General features: G+C 50.4%; 1 non-coding gene across 1 annotated transcript; it reads left to right on the top strand.

Annotated features, from left to right (window-relative positions):
- Nucleotides 1-6,538: 6,538 nt before the first annotated feature.
- LOC139263535 (U2 spliceosomal RNA) lies at nucleotides 6,539-6,736 on the top strand. The gene has a single exon (XR_011593165.1). It is a non-coding gene; the product is annotated as a U2 spliceosomal RNA (small nuclear RNA).
- Nucleotides 6,737-6,945: the final 209 nt, after the last annotated feature.

Here is a 6,945-nt window from a genome sequence, read left to right as displayed (position 1 = left end):
GATCACCTCTCATTCTTCTAAACTCCAGAGCGTATAGGCCAATTCTGCACAATCTCTCATCATAAGACAGCCCCCTCACCCCAGGAATCAATCTAGTGAACCTCCGTTGTACCGCCTCCAAGGCAAGTATATCCTTCCTTAAATAAACACTTGCACACTCTGCTTTTCATCTTACCATTGAAACACACAAAGGTAAAAGTTCACGGGTGTACACCGTGCGACTATGAACATTGAGAGCACATGACCAACGATGGTATCTCTGATTCAATGTTTATTTACTAATCAGAAATGCAATGAGCCTGTTCTGTATTCTCAATTAGCCACGTCTAGCTCCTGGGTAATGTATTGGACAACACTGGGCTGGAGAGGGTTGAGGTTTAACCTAGGCACTCTGAGCCAGCTGGGCTGGAAACCCCTGAGAGAGAAAGACTTGCCTTTCTGCAGCACCTATCACAACCTCAGGACGTCCCAAAACACTTCCCAGCCAATGAAGTACTTTTGGAGTGTAGTCGCTGTTGTAGGCAATGTGGCAGCCAATTTGTGCACAGCAAGCTCCCCAAACAGCAATGTGACAATGACCAGATAATCTATTTTTTAGTGACGTTGGCTGAGGGATAAATATTGATCAGGACACCGGGGATAACTCCCTTGCTCTTCTTCGAATAGTGGGATCTTTTACGTCCAGCTGAGAGAGCAGATGGGGCCTCGGTTTAACGTCTCTTCCGAAAGACGTCACTCCCTCAGCAATGCACTGGGAGTGTCAGCCTGGATTTTATGCTCAAGTCCCTGGAGTGAGACTTGAACCCACGACCTTCTGACTCAGAGGCGAGAGTGTGCCTGCTATGGAGTGAGTTACCTGTTGTTAACAGATCTTGAGACCTCGTCTCGACTTAGAGAATACATGAAAATTGACCAATTGGTAATTTTTTTAAGGTCCTTGTTAAAGCTACAAAATGATGATGATGCGAGTTGCTGGCTGCCATTTCTGCCGTGAAGTGGCTGAATTAAGCTGCTAGTAACGGGGTGGTGATCAAAGAAATGGAGCAACATCGTCAGGTCACTCTCAGCTCACGAAGAAAGGAGCATTGTGCCTTTTTGACAATGGGTTTTATTTTTAAGCTACGAGGAGCTCTGCTTTCAGCACAATGCCGGCCCCTGCCTGCCTGCTCTCAGCTTACAGCTGCTGATTGACGCAAATGTTGCCTCACAATTAAAGCTTTCAGCTTGAGTCATTATCGTGCACCAAACCCCGTGATTGGCCTCTGAGACCCAATTAGGAGAGCAAACATGGAACAGCCATCCAGATAAACAACTGGAATTTCACTTGCTCCGGCAATATGATTAGCGGCAGGAACTTTGCAACAACAGTTTTACAGGATTGCTGATTGATTTACATTTAAGCGACAATGAACTAGTCTTGTCCAATTTATATTGAATCATACATTTATACAGCGCATTTTATGACCTCAGGAAATCCCAAAGCACTTTGCAGCCAATTAAATTATTTTTGAAATGCAGTTATACAGGAAATGCAGCAGCCAATTTGTGCACCACAAGCTCCCACAAACAGCAACGCGATAACGACCAGATAATCTGTTTGGTTGAGGGATAAATATTAGCCAGGACATGGTAATATATTTGCTTCATGGGTTCTTTGCTTAAGAATTCATAGCAACACATTGCTATTAAGAACTAGTTGGTTTATTAGCAAAGGCTTAACAATCACACTACACATTACCAGTTCATCCATCAGGCTCACAATCACCTGTCTCATCGTGGATCCCCCGAACCCAACTGGTTGGGATTTTATTGAGTCTTGTGAACATCACATGACCGGCTAAGCCACTCCCAACTCTACAAACCCGTGAGCATACTCACCGGTGCTTACATTACAAACACCAGGGAGAACTCCCTTGCTCTTCTTCGAAATAGTTACATGGGATCTTTTAGATCTGTTTAAGAGGGCAGACAGGGCCCTGGTTTAACGTCAAGAGGCTCCCCCCAACCTGCGAGAGAACACCATCCACATGTCAGGGCTATAAAAAGAGCTGGAGCAGCCCTGGACAGTGAGGCACCCCCTGACCTGTGAGAGAACCCAGGTGCAGGAAAAGAGGAACGGAGTGAGTTTGGGGCCCAGGGGCGCCGGGGTCATGGCCCAGGAGCGGTGGGGTCATGGCCCAGGAGCGGCGGGGTCATGGTCCAGGGGCAGCGGGGTCAGGTCGAGGAGCGGGGGGGGTCGGGGTCGAGGAGCGGGGTGGTCAGGGTCGAGGAGCGGTGGGGTCGGGGGTCGAGGAGCGGGGGGGTCAGGGTCGGGGTCGAGGAGTGGCAGGGTCAGGGTCAGGGATCGAGGAGCGATGGGGTCGGGGTCGGGGATCGAGGAGCGGTGGGGTCGGGGTCAAGGAGCGGCTGGGTCGGGGTCGGGATTCGAGGAGTGGTGGGGTCGGGGTCAAGGAGCGGCGGGGTCAGGGTAGGGGGTTGAGGAGTGGTGGAGTCGGGGTCAAGGAGCGGCGGGGTCAGGGCAGGGGGTCGAGGAGTGGTGGGGTCGGGGTCAAGGAGCGGCGGGGTCAGGGTCGGGGATCGAGGAGCACGGGGGTCGGGGTCAAGGAGCGGCTGGGTCGGGGTCGGGATTCGAGGAGTGGTGGGGTCGGGGTCAAGGAGCGGCGGGGTCAGAGTCGGGGGTCGAGGAGCATGGGGGTCGGGGTCAAGGAGCGGCTGGGTCGGGGTCGGGATTCGAGGAGTGGTGGGGTCGGGGTCAAGGAGCGGTCGGGTCAGGGTCGGAGGTCGGGGTCAAGGAGCGGCTGGGTCGGGGTCGGGATTCGAGGAGTGGTGGGGTCGGGGTCAAGGAGCGGCGGGGTCAGGGTCGGGGGTCAAGGAGCACGGGGGTCGGGGTCAAGGAGCGGCTGGGTCGGGGTTGGGATTCGAGGAGTGGTGGGGCCGGGGTTGAGGAGCGGGGGGACCGGGGTCAAGGAGCGGCGGGTCGGGGTCGAGGAGCGGCTGGGTTGGGTCGAGGGTTGAGGAGCACGGGGGTCGGGGTCAAGGAGCGGCGGGGTCGAGGTCGAGGAGCGGCTGGGTCGGGTCGGGATTCGAGGAGTGGTGGAGTCGGGGTCGAGGAGTGGGAGGGTTGGGGTCGGGGTCGAGGAGCGGCGGGGTCAGGGTCGAGGAGTCGTGGGGTCGGGTCAGGGGTCGAGGAGCGGGGTCGAAGAGCGGCGGGATCGGGGTCGAGGAGCCCAGCAGCACGGCAGAGGCCCAGGAACAGCGCAGCGTATAACATCAGCAGTGTAGCACGGACCAGCCCACACTGCGATATGTGTGCGCACTAGGCCCGTGCAGCAGAGCTGGTCTCCAGTCGTCTTTGTTAATCCTTACCACTGGACCAAGACCATGTGGTGTCTGGTGTGCAATGGCCAACACATGTTAAAAGAATTCTCGCACAGGCATCTTCCACCCTCAGGATGTAGTTCGGGCAATACCTGTGAACTCATCCATTTTTGGTGTGGAAGTGGGTTGTCCTCGACACAAGGGACCATCTAATACTACTAATATTATACTGAACAGCAAGGCCCCTCTGATAGTGCCACCCGAATTTGGTGATCAAGTCTCTGGAGTGGGACATGAACCCATGACTCGGGCAAAACATGAACTACATGCAGCAAACTGTATATATCTAATTATTATATATTTATAATAACAAGGATGAGAGGTTTTTATATTTTATTGAATTGTGTCAATAAGCCTTCTTTCTGTACTCCGGGACACAATTTTTGTCAGTGACCAAGGAAGTAAAGCATACTCAACTATCAAAAGATACTTACACGCTCTGCTTTTACCCGTACTATTTTAGCAACAAACAAACAAAAAAGTTATAAAGTACACATGCATCATCATCATAGGCAGTCCCTCGGAATCGAGGAAGACTTGCTTCACTCTTTGCATGAGTCCTTAGGTGACTGAACAGTCCAATACGAGAACCAAAGTCCCTGTCACAGGTGGGACAGATAGTCGTTGAGGGAAAGGGTGGGTGGGGAGTCTGGTTTGCCGCACGCTCCTTCCGCTGCCTGCGTTTGATTTCTGCATGCTCTCTGCGATGAGACTCGAGGTGCTCAGCGCCCTCCTGGATGCACTTCCTCCACTTCGGGTGGTCTATGGCCAGGGACTCCCAGGTGTCAGTGGGGATGTTGCACTTTATCAGGGAGGCTTTGAGGGTGTCCTTGTTTACTCTGCCCACCTTTGGCTCGTTTGCCGTGAATGAGTTCCAAGTAGAGCGTTTGCTTTGGGAGTCTCGTGACTGGCATGCGAACTACGTGGCCTGCCAAGTGGAGCTGATCAAGTGTGGTCAGTGCTTCAATGCTGGGGATGTTGGCCTGGACGAGGACGTTAACATTTGTGCGTCTGTTCTCCCAAGGGATTTGCAAGATCTTGCGGAGACATCGCTGGTGGTATTTCTCCACATGCATACACCGTATAAATGAGTATTGAGGTCACATATGCCCAATCAGCACCCCATCCACCACCTTCAACATTCACTCCCTCCACCACCGGCGCACCGTGGCTGCAGTGTGTACCATCTACCAGATGCACTGCAGCAACTCGCCAAGGCTTCTTCGGCAGCACCTCCCAAACCCGCCACCTCTACCACCCAGAAGGACAAGGGCAGCAGGCGCATGGGAACACCGTTACCTACAAGTTCCACTCCAAGTTACACACCATCCTGACTTGGAAGTAAATCGCCGTTCCTTCATTGTCGCTGTGTCAAAATCCTGGAACTCCCTCCCTAACAGCACTGTGGGAGCAACTTCACCACACGGACTGCAGCGGTTCAAGAAGTCAGCTCACCACCACCTTCTCAAGGGGCAATTAGAGATGAGTAATAAAGGCTAGCTTTGCCAGTGACGTCCACATGCCAGGAATGAATAAATAAAAAAGGTTAACGGTGTTTATTATTCGTAGTTATTTGCTAATCGGACATATCTGGATTACCAATTAACCACATGTGGCCAGTGGCTAAGGCAGCAGTGCCTTAATAGTGCTGGTGAACCCTCCCTGTGTAATCTCGCTGATTAGAGCCCAGCCCTGGTAGAGAACGAGCTTCCAGCAAATGCAGGAATTCCAACCTCTCCAAATATCATGTCACTGCAACTTGAGACTGCTTACACACACCCATCTGATTTTCTCTGTGCTCTGTCTCAGTCTGAGCTTGGAGCTTCGTGGGTGATAATGGGCTATTTGTGTGGCCTCCAATAAATTTACTTTCAAATCCCTGTCAGTCCGTCTGCTTGTGTTGAGGGTTAGTCCTAGTCAAACTGTCCCGCTGCACTAGAAAAGGCAAGTCATTGCAATCCTTTATCCATACAGGAGGCATACAAGCAGTAGATGCAGAATACCGCTGGGCATCATCAGAAATGTGTGGTTTTACAATGGGAATGGTCAGCTCTTCATATCTAGATGAATCACTGATTTTCATGGGTTAGAGTAAGCTGGGGACAGGATTAGCTCATAGCTGATGAGTGACGGTCACAGGTGACGGTCATAGGGGATTCCTATTAGTGAAATGTACAGAGGGTATGACCCATACAATGACATGTGAAAGTGATTGGACACCTCCTAAGCCTCAGTGTATTTAGTATTTGCTGCTTTCACTTATCCACCCAGCTCCCTAGACCACCCCTTTGTATCAGCCATGGCTCAGTGTCTCGCATAAGAACATAAGAAATAGGAGCAGGAGTAGGCCATTTGGTCCCTCGAGCCTGCTCCGCCATTTAATACGATCATGGCTGATCTGATCATGGACTCAGCTCCACTTCCCTGCCCACTGCCCATAACCCTCGACTCCCTTATCGTTCAAAAATCTGTCTATCTTCACCTTAAATATATTCAATGACCCAGCCTCCACAGCTCTCTAGGGCAGAGAATTCCAAAGATTCACGTCCTTCAGAGAGGAGAACTTCCTCCTAATCTCCGTTTTAAATGGGCGACCCCTTATTCTGAATCTATGCCCCCTAGTTCTAGATTCCCCACGAGGGGAAACATCCTCTCTGCATCTACCATGTCAAGCTCCCTCATAATCTTATACATTTCAATAAGATTACCTCTAAGTCTTCTAAACTACAATGAGTATAGGTCCAACCTGCTGAATCTTTTTATTTCAAAAATATACTTTATTTATATAAAATTTTCACAATACATTGGATGATGGTTCAGTACCTTGCGGTCAGCAATTCCATACAATTCGTTTGGATGCTGACAGCAGTTCCATACAATGCACTAGCGTACATTTCATTTCAAGGTACAGTTTAGTACAATCCGTAAATCATGTTACATGTAGTACTGTGCAAATAAGGGTATTACATGGAGCAGATAAGAACAGGTTTACATTACATTCCAGGATACATTTCAATACCGATCACCAATCACGTTACATGTAGCACAAGTTACAAGTTACAAGTTACAAGTTACTAAACAGTGCAGAGTCTTTCATTATACATGGCACAACACAGGTGTTTTTCAGTACTTGGTACTCTATGTATACAAGCAGATTAACATCGCTTCTCGGCCTTTTGGCTAAGATCAAGTGTAGTACCGTTTCTGACCAGCCACCATGACCTCCGGGTGGTTTCTCCCTGGTCAGGAAGGTATATGCTTGCATTTTTGGAAACAGGAGGTGTGTGGGGGGCCTGACCCATCCACCTCCATGGCACGAACCTGGTATTGCAGTACTTCCAGGAATGGTGCAGTGGCTCTAGGCCTTTTGGCTAAGAGCATTGGCGCAGAGTGATCCTTGGCATGTGTGCAAGGTGACCTCTGGCGTTTGTGATTTGACAAAGAATTGGAACGATTGGCTACGAATTTATTTAAAAAAAAATTTAAAAAAACTCGGCCTTTTGGCTAAGATCATGCGTAACTGACCTGACAGGGGAGTAACCACCATAACCCCAAGATGGTTCTCCC

Source organism: Pristiophorus japonicus, chromosome 4 (genome assembly GCF_044704955.1).
Source record: "Pristiophorus japonicus isolate sPriJap1 chromosome 4, sPriJap1.hap1, whole genome shotgun sequence".
Classification (NCBI taxonomy): Eukaryota; Metazoa; Chordata; class Chondrichthyes; family Pristiophoridae; genus Pristiophorus; species Pristiophorus japonicus.
Note: the sequence above shows the minus strand (reverse complement) of the source record. Positions and strands in the feature narration are given on the sequence as shown.